This window comes from Cynoglossus semilaevis, chromosome 12 (assembly GCF_000523025.1).
Source record: "Cynoglossus semilaevis isolate Cse_v1.0 chromosome 12, Cse_v1.0, whole genome shotgun sequence".
In the NCBI taxonomy this organism is placed as follows: Eukaryota; Metazoa; Chordata; class Actinopteri; order Pleuronectiformes; family Cynoglossidae; genus Cynoglossus; species Cynoglossus semilaevis.
Window position 1 is genome coordinate 8,802,643 of NC_024318.1, and position 24,182 is coordinate 8,826,824.

A 24,182-nucleotide genomic window follows, 5' to 3' on the forward strand; every position below is an offset into this window, starting at 1 on the left:
CCAACAGAGCCTGGTTATCCCATAATGCACCAAGATGCAGTTAGATGTATACATTCTAATATTGCACCCTCTGTGGTTCAAACTGGAAATTCCGATAAACAAAAGAAGCCGCTGGTTGAAAAATATTTTCTGAACCAACCCCTTCTTCAGACAGGAGTCCAGACAGCTATATTGTCCACACAATACATTCTCTCAGGATTAAAATAAACCTTGGAGTTAAAGCAGATTATCCTCTTATCATTAGAATGTGTATGAAAAGCATGAACCTATTTTGGAGTCCTAGCATAGAGTGCAGTAATTAATTTGTAAACCAGTTATGTAATGAAGACACTTATCCCGTTTGGTACTCGTGACACTAGCACATTTCAATATACAGTTACTTTCCCTTGTACAGTCGATAAACAGACCTTTCACAGCAGGCAACGTCAGTCTGGTTAATCTGTTAGTGTTATCACACCCAGTAATTGCTCACAGTATCTGTAACCATGACTTAGTGATCTTCATTAAGAGAGGGGGGTGGTGGTCAGAACATTACTGGCTTCAGTATTTTGACATAAAATTGAAAATAAAAGCACTTTTGGAATGAAAACACGGCTCTAATCTTTGAGCATAACACTGAGATAAAGAGCACAGCAAGGTGAAAGTAGTGAGGCTGCCTGTGTCTGCAGGACAGGAGCGGGTCTCAGGAGTCCAGAGGTCTGGCCCACTCTTCAAATGGCACAGTGTTTGTTGGGGAATGTGCAATTATGGAGGCCAGGTCTTTGATCCAGGTTTTCCATCAGGGCTAAATTGTCCTCACATTGAGCGCTGTAGTGTATCCTTGGGCACTCCTTTATATTCTGCTGCTCTTTCATGTGCACCCCTCTGGAACTCGAAGCCTCCCCTCTTGAAAGAGTAAGCTTCGGCCTGTCCATTCACCAGTGCAGTGCAGTAAGAAGAAACATTTTTTTTAAAACCCTTAGCATCTACTGTATGTATGTGCACACAAACGACTATATAACACTGACAGAATGAAAGCTCTGACTTTTCCAAGAACTACCACAGGACATTCACTCCTACAGTGCTTATGGCATTGTTGCCAAATTATCAATGCACAAAATAGAAAATACTCAAATATGTCTTTAAATACTTGAGATCAGCAATATATAGTTGAGAGAGAAGATTTATTGACACAGTAAAAGGAATTTAGAAGACTGGTGTAACGCTGAAGTATGAAAGGTGAGATCTTGTCAGGTCTTATGATCTGCTGAAGTCAGAAACTGCAAGGAGCTGCAAATAAAGGAGGAGGAGATGAACAAGGAGAAGAGAAGAAAAATAATAATCACCGTGGTCAGGCATGCACAGGTTAAGAAGTCAGTTATGAAAGCAGCAGTTATACAAATGAAGGGTTACGTTATAAAGAGAGTAGAAGCTACAGTAGCTCGAGAAAATCCCCTAAAATCCTGCAACCTGTTAATGATAATCTGGTAGGGGACTTGACAGAAATGTTTTGGGGTTTTTTCGGTGCAGAATGGCACAAAGAAACAGCAAACCCAGCACATGCATGTTGCGTGAACTGTAGTTGTTAGTTGAAGTTACAGATAAGTTACAATAACTTAATAAACTTACATTACATGTCTTTGGGTGTGCGAACAAGGTGTATGTGACAGGAAGTTTGCGAGCCAGCAATTGCGTGTGTTTGAGTCTGTGATGGTGATTTTCTCCACATGTTCTCATGTTGTTATCTGTCCGCCTCATAATAGCTACCACCTCTGTCAGATTAACCAGAGGGACTTTCTCTGGTTCCTTTTCTCTGGCAGTGACCTCAGGTAGCCCCTGACTAACAACAAGGTTCAATCTTTCTTATTCTCTCTTTGAAAGGACTCTTAAACTCATCAAATGTGCTTTTAGTTCACTTGAATTATTTTAGCTGTTTTTTTTTTTAGAACCCTATAGATATCTTAGATCAGTGAGTAATTTCCTGCCTCTGAGCAGTCCTTCCAGATCCCACTGAAATGGTGAAGGAAGCAGGTCAAAAAACACAAGCCTGGAAAATCAACCCGCACCAACTACCACCCCTGCAGCCTCACAACGAAGGATCATTATGATTTACACGATTTTTAAGCACAGGTATTTTACTTTTTCAGAGTTAAATAAACTAAACAAATGAAGACAAAAAGTAGTTTATTTAACTTTAAAAGTTAAATAAACTAAACAAATGAAGACATTGGATTCTAGCCAATCACAGGCAGAGTAGGGCGAGTCTCGCATGTCTTTGCTAGTCTGCTGCTGTTGACTGATGCTGTCAATCAAATCCAATGTTGTTTAAACATAATTATGCTTCTGAAACAACACTACACATTAAAGCCATACATTCATTAGTAACAGATGATGTAACGTTGTAATAAAGGTGTTTCTCTGGAACATTCACAGTTTTAATTCACTGTAAACTTGTGTTTGTTTACATATGTCCTAGAAGTTTTAGCCCAATCAAAAATGTAATGTTTTTAAGTCAGTCATACTTTAGAGGATTTGTTTTGCTGTAGCTAATTTTATGATATTCATGATATTTAATTTAGGAAGAAAGCTTTAGCCAAAAGAAGTTGGTGTTTTGGTTGCACATAATATAAAAAGAACATTTTACAGCTGCAACAACTTGGAAGTTCAGCAGTTAAAGAATTGGCATGAATCCTTTTAGAAGCTTCTATTTTTATTTATTTAATATCCCTACATGATAAGATGAGACACAGTATAAGATAAATTGTTGAGATAGTCCTAAGCCTTGGGTATAACTGTATTCATTCCTCATGGATTTATTATCTGAATTGAGCATGACTCACCTGCCAACATATAACCATTTATAGACAAGGCTCTACAGCTGTCTTTCATAACTGTTAAAATGGAATCCCTAAGTCTTTCTGTGAGGATCTGTATGGCTTACTGGTTGAACATTGAACAAAAGGGTGAGGTTAAATAGGTGTGCCACTACTGTAGCTGCAAGCTGAGCACACATGCTTCCAAACGTGACAAGCTTCCACTTGTAATACACATGTTGTATGTCACTTTTCATTTTGGTCAACTCTGCATTTTTAAGGATAATGACACCGCCTTGATATTTCCTACTCTGCGGCAGGATCAGTTCCTAATGCTTTTTTTTAATATTGGTGCGATCTAACAATCCATAAAAGTAAGAGACAGCTTTTTGGCAAACCACAAACTCAGGTAATGATCCAAGACCAAGCCTTATGTCTGACCTGTTTACCAAAACCTGTTACTAGTTAACCAACATAAACATTTCACTTTTTTTCTAATCTGGGTTTTTTTTTCTTCAATTTTTGCAACACTGAAAAGCACTTAATTTGTTGATTTGTTTTTTAATATCCAACAACTACACTTAAGTTTCTCGGAAAAATCTTTTTGTTTCTTATCTGTGAAATTAGAAAAATAGTTCATTATTTAATTTGGCTCTATTCAACCGCAAAATTGTTCCATCTGGACACGGTGTTGTGCTAAGATGAACTTATTAAATCAATTTGAAGAGTTTTGGTAGATTTCATGCACAGAGATGCAGCTGAAAGAGCGCTACGCGAGACATTACCGGGTATCATATTTCATCTACTTCCTGTGGTTACAGCAATAGCTTAACCCCAACACCCCCCACTGCACTGAATCAACCTTCTGCACCTCAACAACTCAACTGCTCTCAGAGCTGTTGAGCTGTGTTGAGCGGCAGTGTTAAAGAGCTGCAGGAATGTGTATTAAGTGGTCTCTGAGACCCAGGGGACACAAGACCCCGGGGTCTGCACCTAAAACTATCCCTCTTTCCATTCAGCTGGCGATTTGCCAGCCGCTGCTACAGGGTGGCGGTCCCCATCTGAACGTGATGGTGTATGTGTGTGTTATGAGCATGTCGGTGAGGCCCAGCCTTCGTTAGTTGAGAACTGTGACGCTATGTCTCCCCTCTCTGAAGTCTGAGCCTTTGGGCCGTGTTCACAGTCGCTCACCTCTAAAATAAACACGTATCTTTTGCACACCTAGAGTTCACTGGTGAACTGCACTGTGTCTGAAAATATCACTTGGCCCTGAATGGATTTGTTTTACTGTCCTTTATCCTCCCCCAGCTGCACATTCCCCAGACAGTCTCCTGCCACAGAAGAGTTTATTCTTTTATCTCTGAGAGAGAGAAGCTGCTACAAGTTTGATATCAATTAAGGGCTGACATTCTCTGTCACACAAACCTACAGTAAGTGGACGGTGCTAAGATGTGAAACGCTCTCATCTTGTTTAGATTTAACAATGCAGCCGAGCAGACTAAAACAAAATCCTCGATGTCGTAGTCGTTACACTGGAGTTTTAAGGAAGCCTGAGTGGAAAGAGATATTTCAATCCTACGAGACACATTCCCCCCCGATAGAAATCTTGAACCACAGACAAAGGGAGGTGCTTGGTAGGGTTAGATGGGCCTGGGAATGGTGCCGATGTGAGTTTGGCAGGCTGCCCTGGAAAGCCACACATGAGCGTATTTAATTGCCAGACAGACCAGAATAATTCTTCTATAATCTGAATTTATACAGTTACTTGAGTAGGGCCATAACACGCTGACAGTGTGCGTCGGATATCAACACAGAGGGTCTGGTGCACATTAGTAAAGGCAGAGAAACAGGGATAATGTGGGTATTGTCAAGTTGAAAGGCCCCATCACTGTACCATTGACTGTATCAGACATTAACAAGCGCTCGCTCAGAATGGACCTTGTGAGTCTCCATCAGACAGAGGCAGGGACACACAGAGACCAGGCTTAGTACTTGACAGAGCGCGCTTGTCTGTGGGCAGCTTTTCAGTCTGGTTATCTAGTGAAAGGCAGATATGCGAGGGCCTCTCTTTGCCCTGCAGAGGCAGTGGTAGGAGTGAGTGTGCCCTTGCTTTCTCTCAAGGGTCTTGTGAGTGCCACATTCATTAGAGACCCCCTGGTATTAAAGGAGGATAGACAAATGTGTATGTGGTCTAGTCCTTTGTGGAAGTTTAAGAAATCTGCTCCCTCTCTCTCTCTCTCTCTCTCTCTCTATGTGTGTGTCTGTTAAGGTGCCAACATCTTCAGAGAATGATAGATACCTCCTGTAAGGTCAACACTTCCCCCACCCCTGAAGTGTCCCTGTGGTTTTCCTTGACCCTTTCAAGAGGTCACCTTGCCTTGCTGCATCTGTCCCACTCTGGAGACACTCAAGGAGAGCGGGTGCTTTTTAAAAAGGCAGGGTGCAAGGCTGGGCTTCTCCTGCAGTTGTAGATCTTTCATGCCTGCACAGTTCCGGCCTTGAGGAGCCATGAAGGATTATTCTGTGTGGTCCAGACTTTCCCTGATGACATGTCTGTCAGTGCAACCGCAATCTGCAAGTTCTTTCAAGTGCATCTAAACATGTTTCTTTGGGGCAAAAGCTCAAAACTATTTCTACCTAATGGTTGTCTCCAGAAATATGGTCCTTATTTAGAGCAGAGTAGATGATATCCAGTGATAACCCAAATCCCTGGTGGCACTTCCAAAATCCAGAGGCAGCCTTATTTCTATTTTTAACGTCAGATATTTGCAAAAAGCGCTGGATTAGAAGTTTTTTGTGTGAGTAAACAGTGATCCAACCATTCCTATCTTTGCTTAAAGCAAAATATTTAGGTTATTATAATACTGACTCTTCTGAGAGATTAAGACAAGGTTGTATTTTTACCTTTGATTTGACCACAAATCTGTTGTTGATTAAAAAAAAAAGTTTATTTTTAAAAAATAAATGGTTTTGCATCATTTCTGAAAATATAGTTTCAATGGAGTGTTTTGAGTTTGTGGTAAAATATTGTCATCTGGAAAATAGATAACAAACCTCCATCTGCTATCTACATCCAGTGGAACCACAGCATTAGATATTATCTTCCGGATGGATGAGCTGGATATGTTTTTGGATTTGAGGCAATCTGATGATTTTTTGACTTACAGAATCTATTCTCTCCTTGACCGGGAGTTGTTTTTTTTCAAATGTCTCTGTTTTCGATGAGCGGACTGGCCCCGAGTGTGTAGTAAACTCTTCATAGCTGAAGACACAGGACAGGACCTAATGTAAAGTATAGTTTATCTGATGTTGCTGAACGTTAGCTCTTCTACAGACCACAGACAGGCGCACCTCTTCTCTTATGAACTTGGAGAACTAAACCCTTCTTTGTGTATGAGTGTTGATTAGTAGTTCTCTACCTCAGGTGGCAACCACATAATCCCACGTGGTTGCTGCTAATTGAAATTGGCTGGGTGCAGGTGACACTCTCACAGGAGATTTTTCAATAGAAATGAAATTAGGCCAAGATTAGCCGGTTGCATTATCTGGAACAAACCCTCATCAGCTCAGTTTTATAATCAAAAACAAGTCTCAGATTCTAAAGATAAAAATATACTACGTATTGAAATTTTATTATTGTAGCTGGTCATGAAATTGTGGATAATAAAACATGTTCTACACCACCCCGTTGCAATAGTAGCTGACACATATAATAGTCAGACCTTTGGGAGCAATCATGTACAAACTCAATTTCCAGAAAAGTTGGACAACTTTGTAAAAGAACATAAATATTAAGATGTGTTATTTAGTAACACCCTAGAACATTCCAGGATCTTACTGGATCCATCTTTGATAAGCCCAGGCTGAGAGATCCTGGGGGCCTTTTGGCACCAAAGTCATGTATGGATTTTACTTTGCATCGTACAGTACACATTTTTTCAGGAGAGAGTTCTACCAGACCCGCTACACAGAATAACCGCCTGAATGTTCCCACTTTACTATCACAGTAACTGCTGATGTCGACAGACAAAAAAGTCGTGGCTTGTCATATTGCTATTCTTTTTAAATTGAACTCCAGAGCTAAATGCAAAATCTAAAACCAGAAAAAAATGCATCCTTTTCTACCAACCCTTGAGTGGATACTTCATCATTAGCTTTACTTGATACCATTAGCTGTTGCCAATTAAATTGCTAATAGACAAACCTCAGAAATGTTCTTTTGGTTCCTCAAAATGCCCCAAAGGTATTCCCAGCTTTGGGCCCATTTGGAATAAAGACACGTTCCCTAAATCCTCTGTAGTTGAGGACAATTGAAAAATTAAATGAACAGTTATTGTCTTTATGTCACATTGGTAAGAATGCGACCCGGTGATACTGGGGTTAAAACTAGAAAGTCTCCTTTTAGTAATCACCCAGACTGTGTGCAGTCAGTCTCTGACTCAGCAGAGATATACCTATGATACTTATCACTACATGAATTCCCAGCTTCAAAAAAGCTTTGTTTTTATCATCTATAGAATTAATTGGTGCTGTTTGATTTGCAGAAATGAAAGAAAGATATAATGTGAGGCAACAGCGCACGGAGGTTGAAACATCACATAAAGGACTGTGGAATGTGTTAATTACAGTCGTTTGGATGAAAAATGACATGTGGCTACTGTGCTCTGGGTGAAATGTATTGTGCACTCGATAGCTAGACTGTGATTAGTGAATGTGTGGGTGGAGCTTCACAGATGAAGCTGAAGCCTCATACTGTAATCAAACAAATCCATAGGTTAATAAAAATGCATTCCCTCGGAGCAAAACAAGGCGGGTTTCTAGCCTCGGAAGCCACTTGAAAAATCCCCACTTTATCATTATGGACTGTGTTTGGCTTTTGTTTGCCGTAACAGTTTTGCCTCACAAGCCCTGATGTGTTGTATGTGACAATTTCAGTGAAAAGTTTAAAACCAGTCACAGGATGTCGGACTGTGAGAAATCTGCATACGAGAGGAAACATGAAAGCAGGCGGAGGGCACTGCGGTTGACGAAACTACATATTGTGATAGAGATTGAGAGAATGAGGACACGGGCGAGGAAGTGGGAGAGAGGAGGGAAGAGTTCTGCAGCAAGGGAGTAAATAGGGAGGGAAGAAGGAGGAGACAAAAGCAGGAGGCCCAGACAGGCCAGAACAAGAAAGCAAAGAAAAAATATTTAATTGGAATCAAGTGTCCTGACAGTGTGCGTGGGTGACTGGATTCCACAAATCGTGCTGCTTTTCCTTCTTGCTAGTGTGCAATGTGGAAGAAGAGAAAATAATTAAAACCCCATTGTGTTTCTGCAATTTTATTTCTGGGTGGTTTTTGTGAAGACAAATGACAAAAGACTGCGGAGGTCGGCCATGACAGCATTTGCATCTCAGGCATCGGACACCAGACCATGTGTTTGGCTTTGACGCAGAGGAAATGGATCCCAATGATCAACTGAAACCAATAATTACATTTCCAGTTTTTAATTGAATTCTAATTTCTAATGAGAGTGAGGAGATTGTTTTCCTGTCTGCACAGAAGTGTGTTCATGTGAGGAGGGGTCAGAGGTCACTGCATTTAAGCTTTTAAGGGGTCAGATTCCGGAAACTGAATTATTTGGTTTTTGTTGCCCAAAAATCATTAGTTAAGCAGATTTGATTTATCCATGGACTCAGTTATGTGTGTAAAGGATAACATTTCTACTGACTGAGGGATCAACGCACACTTATTCAAAAGTATAAATTGTTTCATCAAAGGATGAACCAGTGAGCATTAGGGCTGCCATGTTCCAGCACAATGTTTTTACATCAGTCCACAGTAGATAAACCTAACACCATATGTGTTTTAATAATAACTGAACGCTACCATATGTTCTTCTGTAGGCTTGGACAGGAGTGAGTATAGGGGCATTTAACATCAAGCAGTTTAATTCGAATTACAAGTTAAACTTATTTGACAGAAGAGACGAGTTATTGATGAAAAAAACATTTTTTCCCCCTGTTTTATTGGCCTGTATGCTGGTCATTACCATGGGCATATTCTCCAACCACAGTTTAAATCTCTCTACACGTGGTTATGAATAAATCAAGGTTGAGGTGTAAAGTGGGACCCATGTTTCATATAAAAGAAATGAGCTCCTTGCTGTCCGTTGACCTTTTCCTGTCCAAAGTAAAGCTTACATTTTGCTTGCATAAGCTCACATATTTCCAAGTTCTGATGAGGGACGTGGGGGCCTCCCCAGACACTGTGCACGACCACAAGCACAACCACAGGATATAACTTTACACTTGAAATATTGCAAAGGAAACTGTCCAGGTTTGAGCATAAGACGCATGTCTCTCCCCCCCCCCCCCCCCCCCCCCCCCTGCTGTGTCTTTGTTATAAAGGAAAAATAATGTGTTGATTTCACCCTTCTGTACGGTGTGTTCCTGCTGTGTGGGCCTCTCTGGTGGAACATAGTGGTTCTCCAGACCCAGATTTCACTCTCTATTATACACACACACACACACACACACACACTACCCCTGCCCTAGGCTTTTTTTTTTGCCTAAACAACTTTAAAAGCTCCCCCATAGAGGGGTGTATGTTTTCTGCTGGGTGTCCCAGTGCCCCCTAAAATAACACATGTTATACAGATGAGTGGAGAGATATGAAATGGGTGGCAGTTGTAAACCACCCACCCACTCTGGAAATCAATTGTATGCCACCCAGGTTAATGCTGAACAATTTGTAATGCAGTGGTTTTCAAACCTTCTCTACAGCGCCCCCTTTTGTGATCAAGAAATGTAATGCTTTTGCATCAAAATTCTTCTAAACAAACATTAATTACTACTAACCTGCGATTCTCATTTTTACAAAGGAAATAAAATTACAAAACAATACTATTTCCCCACTGTGGCACGTATAAAGATAATATTACAAAATAAAACAATTTGTTTTCCTGCTGCACCGCTCCTGTAACAGTTCTGCACTGTAATGGGAGGTGACCCCTTAAAAAGTGTATTCTTTATACAAAATCGAGAACTATTTTAAAGTTTCCAAAGCTTTCCATAAACATCATGAAAATTAGCATCAGCCTACGCACTCCTATATCTGAGCGAGTTCTATATATACACAAGATAATGTGTTAAGTGCAGAATAATGATGGCCAAGTGCATTCCTTGGTTATGTTATGTGTTAATTAGTCCCACTTCTCCTGTAATTAGTGGTTAGAAGAGCAGAGACTTTGTTAGTCTGGAGTGACGTTGGTTCAGTACCAGTCACATCTGTAGCCATAAAAAAGTCCAAACACATTTCACTCAGAGATTTTTTTTTTCCTCCCACATTTTGTTAAACAGGAAAACCAGGGTTTGCCCCTTCACATATATCCCACCACCTGTGACGGGGGAGTGATTGGGGACCACTGTGAGAGTGTAATTGAAACCTGAGCTTCTCTCTGTGGTGGACACGCTATATGAGAGTCACAGGGCACTGAAGGAAACATTACTCCACTTATTGTTCACTGTATAACCATCACAAAAGGGAGCGCCCTCTCCGACTATAAAGCCAAAAATAGTGGTATGAAGTGAAAGTTCTCGGCTGATAAAAATGTAATATGTGCAATATAAGGGTAATTGTGGCCCCTGTGGTTAGGTGGTAAAGAAAGCTAAATGGAAATACAGTGTATTGGGGCAGCTGCGTGGGGCCACTGGTGTCCCAGCTGCAGACAGGAGGGCACTTTTTATTAGAAGCTTTTTCTTTTCACTCCCTGTTTCTGGAGTGTATATGGAAGACCTGACATTTACTTCTTGCTGTAGAGCTGGGTGAACTCATAGACAATTCTTCTTCAAAAAAAAATCTTAGCCCCACACTCTCATCCTTCACATGCCTCATGGCATAAACATTAACAGATTCAAGGCCGATAGCTGGAGAGTCCTCTGTAAAGGCCATCCTTCACAGTTCATTCATCCAGTTTAGTCAAAGGTCAGAGCAAATACTTATGAGGTGTGCGGTGCACTGTAGGACCCTGAGGCTGCAGGGAGGTTGAGGAGGGGAGAGAGGTTACACTGTTTATACAATGAAGAATAAAATCTGTGATTTTTTAATTGTGGGAGAAAAAATGCTTTAGACAAAATTTGTCAGAGATTATTGCCAATTTGAGGCAGAGGAGAAGAATGACTAATGTAATACTCTAGTAGGTTTTCCATTTAGCAGGTTAGCTTCCAAGACAAATTAAAATAAAACATTTTTTTTCTCTTTTTGATGTTTTTGTTGCACTTAAATAGTGTTAATGTGTACAGTTCTTTCTGTCTTTTTCTCTCAGGCTCCAAAGGAGTTTTTTTTGTCCACATTACACAAATACTACAGAAGCTCAATTTTCACCTGCATCAGCCAAAGAATCAACTTCAGTTCTAGATCACTTCCACAGCATCTGTTGAAAGATTTGTTGGGGAGTTTTATGGTATTTCACAGCCTAATGCACTGTCTGTTTCAACTAGAAGATAATAAAGTGACTTCTCAGTAGAGAATCCATCTCTGTGGAAGCTTGGCTACATTTTTATGAGCAGAAAGTGCTGTTTACAGGCAACACAACTTCAACCTGGCTTATTAAACACACACCACATCTTGAAAATGCTAACCAGGCTGTTTTCATCAAGACATGGCACATTAACAGGAATAATGTTCATTTTTGACCTCTGAGGACAGCTCTTTTGCCGTAACCAGTGGCAAAAAAAAAGAAAAACTTGAACTGCCTCTACTGTAGCTCCTGCCCGGTCCAGATGGGATGTCTGAGCATTGGTTTGGAAAAGTTAAAAATAGTCCACAAAGTAACACTTCATCTATCATTCTTGGCCTGGTGGCAGGCAGCTGAGAGAGAACAAACTACGTCACTTCTTCTCAACAGAGACGAGGATGCTGGAGGAGCGCTGACATTTACAGAGATGTTTTCCTTTTAGTGAGAAGAAAGAAAATTGAATTCAAACCATTAAATTCACGTTCTAACCTGTCACATTCAGACCAGAGTTTACACAGTTTTTATTCAATACGGTTAACATCTGTAAACTATCTGTATCTGTAAACTATTTTTTCTCTTCCCCTTTATAGTGTGTTTACCTTAAAAGTCCAAGAATTGCAGTTAAATAAAAAAGGGGAAGTGAATCCATTCAATCTCCATTTGTCGTGGTGAATAAATCACACAGGTGACTTTTTGTCCTGGGTTTCACTCCGGGGTCTGCTTCTGCTCACATGCTCAGGTGATATATGCCTACAGCTCAGAAGTATGCTGTTTTAAACAGCATGCGTGTCGTGACATATTTTGAGAGCATGACTGCTCGGCTGTACATGCAAAACGGCTACAGCAGGTGTGTACGTGGTGTGTATGTAGTGTGTTATCTCGTTGGAGAAAACAGGGGAGGAGAAAAGAGGACAAGAAAAAGGAAACGATGGAGGAAAATGTGAGTCGGATCAGCTCAACACGGTTCACCACAGATGGTTATTGTTTAGAATTCCAGGGTCATGATCTCATGCTGCGCTCTCCCTCTATCTCACAGACCCTGTAGGCTGTGAATTAATCAAATGAAACACTAGCCTTGATATTGTAAGTACTCTCCTATCAGATTACCAGCCACAGTCCTTGTCAACAGAAACCCCATTACTTCAGCAATAGGCAGAGACACTTGTGATTATAGTTGGGGCCGGCAGTGCTTTGGAGAAGAGTGCCAGCTCTGCCTGAAGTCCAGGAACTAATCTTTTATACATGGAAGGACATCTGCAAGCACCTCACCTCAGTTCTGTGTGATGGAGGTAGACTTCCTCTCTCTCCCTTTCTAGTGTGTTTACTTTGCTGTTAACCACAGGGGATATCCTGTCGGTGCACAAACGCTTTCTTCTTTTTCTGTCTCCCTGGCCAATCGCAGCCACGGATGCGTGGGGGATGTAAGCGGGAGAAGCCCTTAATAGATAATGCTCCAAAAAAGCCTCTTTGTTTGCACAAGACGACCAGTGAAAAGCCTTTGATGGGATGGAGTGTCCTGCCTGTCACCCGCCGCCTCACACCTCCCTTTATCTTGGCCCTTTTCTCCTTGCGTGTGTTCCCTGTGCATAGCGACGCCAGACTGAAATATTTTCAAAGCTGTCAGTCAGCAAGAACGATGTTACAGAAGAGCCCATAGTGGAGTTGTCTTGGCTGACTGCTGGCAAAAGAGCCACAGAGGCCCCATTACTTTCTCCGCTTGTCAGGAAGGAGTTAACCCCAGGAGAGAGGCCAAACATTAGGCTCAGTGGTAACGGAGTGTGTAATTAATGCCACAATGTGTCCAGTCCCCAGGACCTTATCACCCTTTAGGACCCTTTCTCAGAGTCTGGAGGAGAGTGAGGGGTCAGCATGAAGAAGGGGGGGGGGGGGGGGGTATCCGGGTCCCCCTTATGCCATAGCATCTGTCCAGAGAGGGGATATAGTCTCCGCCGGGGCCTCAGGCGAATGACCTTTGTCAACCATGAAGTTATGAGAGACAACAGATTGGTCTCTGATGACGGATGTAAGGAAGGAGAAGACATTTCATTGTCCTGTGATTTACATTGACTTCTCCCCCAAACTATTGATGTTTGGGCCTAAACGGGATTTAACAACAAATCACAATTAACACAATCAGATCACTTAAGTAATTGTTTCCTCGTCTGTTGGGATACATTTTCAACCCACTAGAAGTCCTAAGCCTTCTGTATCCCTCGTCTGTTGGGATACATTTTCAACCATCCAGCTGTCTGACCCACAAGTGATTGTTTTTTTTCATTCTAGGATGTGTGAAATATAAAATCCAGCACCATGGTCAGATGCTTTAGTCAGCAGTGTCCAACTCAACACCTTCAAGTCAGGTATTACAGGCGTTACAGATCAAAATAGGTTGGCAACCACTGCATTAAAGTCAAAGTCATCAAGTGAGAAGACTACCAGCCAAATGAGTTCAACTACATGTGGACAGCGTTTAGTACGACTGGTAACACCTGGCATTTAAAAACTCCCAGGATGCGTCTACCGTAACCACATGTGATCAGATCTGGTTTCACCTGTGCTGTTTTCAAATATACACTGACGTCATGTGAAAAACAAAATAATGGTTTTAATGAGCCTGCCTACTCTGATATGTGTGGTGCCAATGTGTGTGCGCGTGCGTATATGTGTGTTTTGCCACGGCCATATCAGTCGCTGTTTGTTTCCGATGCTGGTAACTGGTGATTAAACGCATTTTTGCCCCAACTGAGATCAGTCAGCTAGTAAACAACAGCACAATTGGTTGCGTCGTCAGGGTTTAGTGTAAACAAATAACACGCTTTAGTACGAGACTTGAGCCAGAGAGGAAGCTCTTACCAAGCATCGCCAAGCACAGCCTCTCGCCTTGAAGTCAAATGGCCTCCTATGTAGTTCTCCCCACCAGGAATCTTGATGAGCAAAAGCCTCTAACTCTCTTGTCAATGGCGGTGAGAACCGCTCCACCACATGTGAGCATTCCTGGGGCACCACGGCCCCACCACAAGATCATATTTATCGTGTGTGGTTGAAAGGCTACAGAGGAGCTTGTAGCCAGCTCGAAGCTCCAGGAACACACACACACACTTTTAGTGTATAGCTTTGTTTTGCAATGTCTGTCAACCTTGTACATTCTACATTGTAGACGCAATCTAAAACTATTGCCAGTGTCAGCAGTCCTGTCCCTGTTAAGCTGAGTAAAAGATGCCTTGCCTGTGGCCATGAAGAGACAGACAGAGGCAGCCTCCCAACAAGATCAGTGCACTGGAACTGTCTTTAAAGACTGACCCACCGGGCTGGCACTTGTAATTACTACTCTTTTGAGTCTTTTGTATTTTAATTAACCCAAAGTTAATGGAGTTTAATCACTAGTACTGCAAAGATTCCTGCTCTTTACAGTGCATTAGGTTTGTGTTAACATAGATGTAACGACTCTCAAAAATGTCACTTCTAACACACACACTCACTCACATACACACACACACAGAGAGAGAGAGAGAGAGAGAGAGAGACCATTAGCAGTCAGTAAGAAGTGCAGGGAGTTCTTCCTTTGGGCCCTTTGATTGTGCACTGTCTGAGTAGTTTTAGTAGAGCTGGGGCTATTATCATACTCCAAGGTAACATGCAACAGTGCTTTTATGTCTTCCATGAACTTAGGACCCAGCTGGATGTGTTTAGAACTGTTATAATGTAAGAGAGGTTCAAAAGATTTCACTACCTTCCATTTAGCTCTCCTGCTGACACTGTTGGGCCACTTTAATATGCTTCCACATAGGGTCTGGATCTCATCATGGCCATATGAGGGAAGGGAGAAAGGTGGGTGAGTTGACGGGGGGCTGGGTTTACAGGCACAATCGATGTGATAAAGTAGGGATCCATTAGCCACAGTGGTGGTGAAGCCTGACTGACACAACTGGTTTGTGGGCTGATTAACACGAGTCAAGAGGGCAGCATTACATGAGGGACATTATGTTACAGTAATTGCTCTCAAATGGCCCACAGTCCTTCGCTTTGGCCTCATTTTAGCAGCTTACTCTTGCTTTTTAAAGTGTAAAATTTGACTGCGGCCACATTTAGAGTGCCTTGAAAGGAGACGCAATACTGAAAAGCATACTTTGTCAAGATACCACAAAGCCCCCTGACTCTCCAGCACTACAGTGTCAGCCCAGGAATGAGTACATAGTATTTTCCTAGGCCATGGCGTCACTTTCCCCTGGCCTCTATGGAGAGTGCGGTGGGACACTGTAAAACTTTACTGACGAGAGCAGTGCGACATGGGAGTGTCTCACCTCCATTAAAGTCCCTGCCAGGGTTCTGTGGCACTTTAACAATATTGAATGAATAACAGTTAGATCTAAACATTGTATAAGGTGGAGTTCCCTTCTCTGGAGGGGACATGTTTGAGGGCGAAATAGAGAAGGCCAGGGTCAGTGAAGGTATTGCTGGTTTAATGGCAAAGTAAATGACTTACAATTGATGTTTACTGGCTGTGTGCAGTTGCGCAGAGCGTGAGCCAAGTCCCTGCTCATTGGCAGGACTGGGCCACCAATACAGTCATTATAACCAGGGTGTTTTTCTAAGACTTGTTTCACAGGCGAGGGGTTAAGTCACCATCATATTTAAGCCAATTCTGCAATTGATGGGAGGTCAGAACGGGACCGTGCTTTTCCAATACTTTATATAAATTGCTGCATCAAAGAGCAACAAGAGAACAGGCAACAGCAGCTCACACAGTATAAATTTCAGTTTCAGGGTTACATTAACAGCACATATCCTGCTCATAACCATGTAGGTTTGGACCTGCTGGTTAATCTACTGGTAGGGCCTGTGGTGTTGGTGGATAGTGGCAGGGAGTTGTTAGCTCCATATAGGCACCATTAAAGGCTGACATCACTGCCACTGATACAATCAAAGTTCTGGCTGCATACCAGGCCTTCAGTCCAGAGCAGGGAAGCTGATCCATGTCAGCCTACTGAGGTCATCACTGCTGTTAGTCCTGCTTGCTGTGCAGCCGGATAACTCACAGGGACATGGGCTGGGCATTGAGCTAGGGCGTCCCTTTGGTGTCTGCATGGACAAAATAAGATTGTTCTGAGGTATGAATAAAGTCTTGTGAGGCTGACAGTGAGCAAAATGAAGTAGAAAGGCAAATGAGGGTAACAAAGACCCTGAGCGGGGACAACTGGACGAGTGCTTGAACGTAGAGTGTTTACCCAGGTGCGTTCTGTAGCCTGCCAGCTGCTGTTAAACAATTTAAAAAAGCTTAGCTGTATGTACAAACCAATGGAAGTGTATGTCCTTCGCAGCAAAATCACTTGGTTTAGTGTTTCCTCTGAGCAAATCAAGGCTGTGTGTTCCTCCAGGAACAAGGCTTTCTATTTTAAACAACCTCACCGTGTTCACACACGTCATTTTCTTCAGCAAGGAAAGAACATTGTCTGAAACAGAGAATTCTTGTGAATGTTTTACAAAATATATTTCATGTAGCAGGGTTTGATGAAAGTTAACATATTTTCAATTTTTTGTTTTAACCATGTTATTGTTTTAATAATCCTCAGAATGCACTGTGGAAGGGTAGGTAGTGCTTTTACCTTACAACAAGAAGCGCACCAGTTTGATCCTTGGTGGTAGTGGTAGCCTCAATAAAGCTGTACCGCTTCTGTACTACTACTGTACTGCAGACACTAATTCACCAATTACACAAATCTGACCAGGGTTCACTTCAGTATTTATATTAGGAAGGCAACTTCCTGTCCACTGTACTGTTCTACAAACTGTAGTCTCTATACTTATTTTTTTTTGCCAAAGTGAAGATACGTTTAAGGTCAGTTTTACAGAATAGCTTTTGGCTTCCCTTCTTGGTTGTAACAGTGAGGGTTAACATTGTCCATGTATTCCCAATGTTCACTCAATTGCCTTTAGCTGTTGGCAATAAGCGTGACTGAAAGCGTTAGCGTAGCAGTCAGACCAGGAAAAGAAAATCCTCCAAAGTTGTGTGCATGCACATATGAATGTGTGTTCGTTCATTTGCACATGCAAAAGCTGTTCAGTCAAATGTGTGTTTGCGGAGAAAGACAAAATCAATTTCATCAATTCAGCGGGGTATTTCCAGCGAGCCCACTGCTTCTAATTACAGTAGACCTCGCAGTCATTGTCTGTGTTTTCCTTCTTTCATTTGTCTGCCATCAGCTTCATATGGTAGTAGTTTGCATTAATTCATATGTGGTCCACATTTTTGTTTGTAGCCTCAGTAGTTTAATCTCGGGCCAATCACAACAGAAAGGTATGTTCCGGATGCTTGTAAGAGTTGATCCCACCCTTGCCCTCTGGTTATAGGAGACCAGATACACTGCAGTCTGACAAACCTATGCAATAAATAGCACTGCCTCGACTTTATGAGAACCACACACACGCAGACAAGAAATAACACAGCAATATGTTAAAAGTTTAAAGATGAAAATGTAAAAAAAAAGGGAACAATTACGGGTTGGAAAGTAAAAAGAAAGAAAAGTTGGAAGTTTTCCATTTCTACTGGCATTTGTAATGTTGCATTACCACCACCATGGTCTCTTTGTTTTCTTTTCCCTTCTAATCTCATGTCTGGATATACCATTTTTGTTAAAGAAAACAATGAACACATTTCTCCTCTTTGCAGGGGGTTATGAAAGTTATACACATGGAAAAGAGCCACTCATTCAAAGAAACTCATTCAAATTACAAACAAATTGGTGATTTATTTTCCTGCAAAAAGTTACAAACACAGTAGTTGTTATAAAGAAAAAACAAAAAGCAAAGCAAACAAAAAATTAATAAATAAAACAGCAATGAAGTTGTGAAATGTTTTTTAACAAGCATAACAGGAAGTTAACTACTTGTTGATTGCTTCACATGCTTGGGAGCATGGTGCATAACAAGAAAGGTGGGTCTGTGCCTTGCTTGTAAAAAATGTATGGGCTATATAATATTCTACAGTGAGTCAAAAAGTCTAAGTCTAAGATTAAATTGTTTAAAAAACAGAATAAGACACAGATTTTAATGTCTAGAAATAGTAAAGATCAATTTCTCAAACATCTGCATTAGCTTTGAAGAGGTATTTAATGATATAGATACAGAGATAAAGATAAAGGTCCATTAGGCAGCCTTGTTGACCAAAACAAAAGCTGGACTAAACTGTGCATGTGAACATCCACCATTATCTACTGCCCTGGAGCCGATCCCAGCTGTCAACAGGCGAGGTTGTCTACAACCTGGACATTTGCCAGTCTATTACATATAGAGACACAAAAACCATTCACACCTACGATCAATTTAGAGTATTCAATCCACCCAATCTTCTAATCAGCATGTTTTTGGGCTGTGTGGTAGGAGAACCTGGAGAAAACCTATACACAAACACACAGGGAAAACATGCAAACTCCATACAGAAGGACCAACCAGGAATCGAACCTGCAGTATGTAAATATACTAATTGTTGATCTATTGCTCCATCTAATTTATCTGAGTCTGTGCAGTTAAAAACTTACAGACCAGGAGACGTGGTCTTGTACTAGAGCCAAGACAAATCCAATCATTTCCTTTGGTTTAATTATAGCCTTTTTTACTCAGTGATTCAAAAAGAGTGGACATTATTGTAGGCATAACTCTCGTAAATTATCTCTTGGCCCACAATTCAATTTGACAACAAAAACAAAAACCAATATCCGAGTGAATAATGAGATCACAGGCAATAGTTCACATTTTATTGTTCTTGTGGTAATGAGGGCCAATCAGGACAATAATAATGGATGTTACTGGAGCTGGTGCTGTGCCACACGCAACAAATCTGACAAATTAACTCCTGCACTGATGTGGTTTTCCACAAAACTGATCCGACTTGACATGTGAGGGGGCATTCCTACTTTGGCAGGGCCTGCGCCAGATAATGACACCCATATTATATCAATAAGGTGCAATGCCCACAGATGAAAAGATGACACGTTCTATGATGTTAATGCTTGTACCTACTGTCACACACTCACGCAAAAACATTTTTTTCTGTTTTACAAGGTGAATTAAATAAACATAAATAGGATAATGATTTGATCCATATCAATTTAATCCTTGCTGACATAATCATACAGAGGGAGAGCGGAGAAAGTGTGTGTGTTTGGTTTATAGATATATCATATTTAATACATTTGAAATTGTCTGCATCCACGGCAAAGTCCTTGTCAAATAAAATCCAAGCAGATAGCACTCTGGCTCCACTTCCCATTGTGTACAGTAAGTGCACCACTGTAACGCTGGTAAACGGAGTTTATTCAAGTTCTGCTCCAGCCCAGAAGAAAAATGCAAGATAATTATTCTATTTACTTAACCACATTAATCATCCCCAAGCCTTTGTTGGATTCATTCTCCTGGAAACTATCTGTCCATCAGCACTTTTTTCCCTCCTTTGTTAGCCAGTCTGCCATGTTGTTTACTGACGTTAGAGAAAAAGAAAAAGAGAAAGAAAATCCCTGGAATTCTGTGGTGTGTTCCTGAATAGGTATCCTGACCTTTTAGGATATAAATATCAAGGAGCAAATCCTTCTTCACTTTGTGCCTTTCCTTTTTTTGGGGTGTATTTATTCTGAATTGTCAGGTGTGGGTGGGCTTGGCTATTAACTTTAAGCTGCACGCTCACATTTTGCCAGTTCTTCGGTCACAGCCAGCCAAGAAGAGGTGGTGGTCTCCGTTACCAGAAATCAAAGTGGATTGTTGTAAATTGTGATCATCACTTCCTTTCTGCATCCAAGGCAAGCAATTTGGAGGTGGTAGTGGATTATTCTACCAGACACTGGTGTAATGTAGTATCTTTGGCTTTACCTATTCATCTGGAACACATTACACTACACAAAGTACAACGTGTCATGGCAACTCGGGAAACAAAGTCCCAAACCCACCGCCAGATCTGTGAGGTGGATGTTCAAAGAAAACAACTGATGTTATTGAAATTGTTGAGTAGACACATCAGGTACAGTTTATATGTGGGATCAAAATACTTCTCCTAGTACTTCAACTGGTTTTTGTGCTGTTTTTAGAATGGCTATTATTTTATTTTAATCTGACAGATATAATAAACCGAGGCAGGTCTTTATGTTTGTAGTGAAACCTAACCCATATAAAGACTGGGCAGAAATTACGATGACTCTTTGCATAACAGTTATTTCTAAATCTACTGTGACTTGGACAAATTGATTCTAGGTTCAATTACGTTCTTTTTCATGTCAAGCTGCAACAAGAGGAAAGGAAACATTTGGTCGACATGAACGGTGACTAAAATTAGCATCAACAGACAACTTATCATGTGAGTTGGTAACTAGTTTCATAACAGTTGCAGCTGATGTTTCTACTTTGAAAGCTGTTCATTATTTTTTAGTTTTGGGGTTGTTTTTTTTAAAGCCATGAAGTGACAGGTTCAGCCAGTCCTGAGGCCAGAAGTGGTACTGTGGTTTAATATCATCCGTATTATTTATGCTGAAACAAGGACCTGAAAGTTATGCCATGATTTTTCTCCTGGCTCACAGTGAATAGTTCTTCTTCTTCTTCTTTTTTTTTTTTTTTACAAGAATAGTTTTGTTTCAAACAGCAACATGAATGAAAATTATCAACTCAACAAAATGTTGCATTATATTTTTGCATGTTTTGGATAAGTCACCAAAAAGAGGTGTAAAACACATTAATCTACTGGATGTTATTTGTCTTTCTGTTATGGCAAAATACAAAAAAAAAAGTTTTCATATTTAGAAAGGTTGATTTATCTGAATTAATCACGATTAATTGTGATTAATACTATCATTTGATTAATATTATGATTATATCATTATTATGACATGATTATATTACTAGTCCATATCAACAACTGTGCTGGAACTCAACAAAGACAAAGTAACAAAATAGGCCAAAATTAAAATGAAATCCACTGCTGTGGCACTGACTGACCAAGCGATGCTATAGCAACTCCTAGCACTTGTCTTATAAAGGCTTTCCAAATTGTTAACAATCATTCTTTCAATTGTGCAACAAATACCGCAGCTGTTATTAATAATGATAATTATTATTATCACTGTTGAAGCTAAATCAACAATACTAGAATTTCAAGGACACCAGCAGACTTATTCCACTCGAATAAAACAACAACAACGGTGTCAGAGGGAATGTGACATTTCAGCCCTGGCTAATGTAACTGCTCATTTTCCTCAGTCAGCTCTCCAGGGAAGCATACAGTGACCACAAGCTCTGTCAGCTCTGTGCTGTGGCCGGCAGACTCCCTGCTGGGTGCAGCTGAGAAGCGACCATTGTGTGGTAAGTTTGTGGGCAGTGATTTGGCTCCAGTTGGACCAGGGCACCTCACCGTTGAGCTCACTTCCCTTCATCTTCACACTCACATGCACAGGCGCTCCCCAGCTATGAGTCAGCCTATGGAGAGTGAGAGAGTGTGGGGCAGAGCGGGAGACAGGAAGTCCTTTTACCCTCATCAGGCCCATCTCTGGTCTCAGTGCCTGCCAACTCTGAGTAGTTTGATTACGGGTGAGACTGATTAAAACAAAACAACTCAGGCCCAGATCCCCATCCCCGATCCTCCCACACATACACACTCCACATGGACTGGGACATTACCCCATACGCATGCACGCACACTCACACGTACACACAAGGCACAGGAAAGAACAGGATGTGGCCGTATCCTGGCCGTGATCTTTTGAGACTCTAATGGCAACCTGATGGAACACAGGTGTCTCCTGGGAGTTGTAGCACTTGTGCTGAATACATGAAATGAGTCAGTACTCGCTTCCCCAGTTTAATCATATAATGATTATTATGTCTTTAGCTATTTCCTCATGCCTGTGCATTGGTCCAGCTCAGCAGCTTTAGTCTGGCTCCTGACAGACATGGTTTAAAGACTTGATAATAAAGTGATGAGAAAGCAGGTCTCTGTGGCAGCCACATAAACTGCCTGTGACTTTTAAAGGATTTTCCCCGAGACGTCGGATGCAGGTGCTCCACTGAGATCAAAGAGCCAAGGAAAACATACTTTGTTTGAGAAAAGCCCAGAGAGATGATTAATTCAGGCAGCCACACTGTAAAAGTGTAACTGTAGTTTGTGAACTTAACTGTAGTTGAATTCCCTGACATATCTGTGACATTTCTTTTACCGTAAAATGGAAAAATGTCTGTAGGTAACCTGTGATGTGATGTGTTGTTTTGATAAAAAAAAAACTCAAAAAATAAAAAAAATCATCGCAATCCTGACTTTGATTAGAGGCAAGATGATACTTGGACTGAACATTAATATACTACAGTACTTATCACAACCAGCTGTTTAGAGAAGGTCCAGTTACGTAGATGAAATCAATGCATGATAGTGTAAATGTACCAGCTACAGGATGTTGTATTGCCATGGTACTGTACACTGCTGTTACTCTGAAAGGATGCTCATTAACTCAGCCTGAAGCACTGAACCAGAAAAACAGCACCTGTAACAGTTAGCCTGCGCTGAAGAGGCTCAACAGAAAACACAAAACAAAGACAGAGAGACTCCAACTGTGGCTAATAATGCATGTCCAACTTTCTAAGTAGTTGCATCTATGGAAAAAAAATGTGTTGTAAAAGATTCCAGGTCCTTTGACTGACGCTGCACGACAACAGGAATTCATCACTGTAGTGTGTTATGATTGCCATCTGTTATAATCCCAATGCCAGGGTGGAAATTAGAATAGAAGTAGTCCCTGTAAAGCTGTTGGAAATAACACGCTAATATGCTAGGTTAATAAAATCTTCAATAATGCTTTAAATGTTTCATATTTCAAGTCGATTCCTCCAATGCATCAAGAGCAGATGTAATGTTTATGTAACTGTGATGAATCATCAGCTGAGTGTAATAGATGAAAATGGAATGGTAAAAAAAAAAACAAATAATATTTATTTTCACCATTATATTTAATTTGATGTGCTTTTCAACACGTTACTGATTCCCATGCGTTCTTTACAAATCAGTGCTCCCTAAAATATTTAGAATGTCTTTATTGAAAAAAAAAAAAAAACAACTCTCACTGCAGTGATAAACAGCTTTTTGAACTAGGATTTATCCTCTTAGTATGTTTATTCCAAGTACTTGGAGTTGGCTTCCGTGTGCACAATTCCTGTATGAGAGTCTGTCAAAGAGACCATAAAAAATATTTATTCAGTTCTCTAACAGTTTTCCTCCAGGAGACTTCAACTTGGAGATTAAATACTTTCCACAAACGCACAAAACACTGGCATGTACAAACAAAGACATGAACAAAAACACATATGCACAGCCTTTCAGTTCACCTTTTTTAAAGGGTTGGCATATTTCAGTCGCTGTGCTCACAGACGTACACCCATCTGTATAGTTGTGATAATGAGGCTGGAGGGATTCCAAGTCCTCCTTCAACAATGCCTGACGTCGAGGCCATGAGAACATCGACTCAACAGCACTGCAAACATGATTGACATCAAACCCTATGGATGTCGTGCAACCAGTCATTATGGCGCTGAAGGATCTGAGCTCCAGTGTTGTTCCACTATGTTTTAAGGCCCTAATATTCATGAGTGTGTGTTGTGACTTCTCGTCGAGGCCTCCTCGCCTCAGCCGGCACTCAACACACCTCATCTGATGGTCACCTCAGAGATGAGTGGATTTTCTGCCTGACTTGGTCTCAATGCAGCCTCCTGTAACTGCCTGTATCTCCACTGAGTGAATGTTTCACAGATATCAACCTGAAGAGTTGACACAGAACGACAAGGCCTGCAACCTCTATGCAACCCTTGTTTTACAGATGAGGGTAAACCAGAGGCAAAGCACCGCTCAGAGCAATACAGGTAAATATG

General features: G+C 41.1%; 1 protein-coding gene across 1 annotated transcript in view; it reads right to left on the minus strand.

Moving 5' to 3' along the window:
- The window catches only part of jag1b (jagged canonical Notch ligand 1b), a 106,267-nt gene that overhangs the window by 45,660 nt on the left and 36,425 nt on the right, over positions 1 to 24,182 (minus strand). The gene's annotated exons all lie outside the window — the stretch shown is intronic.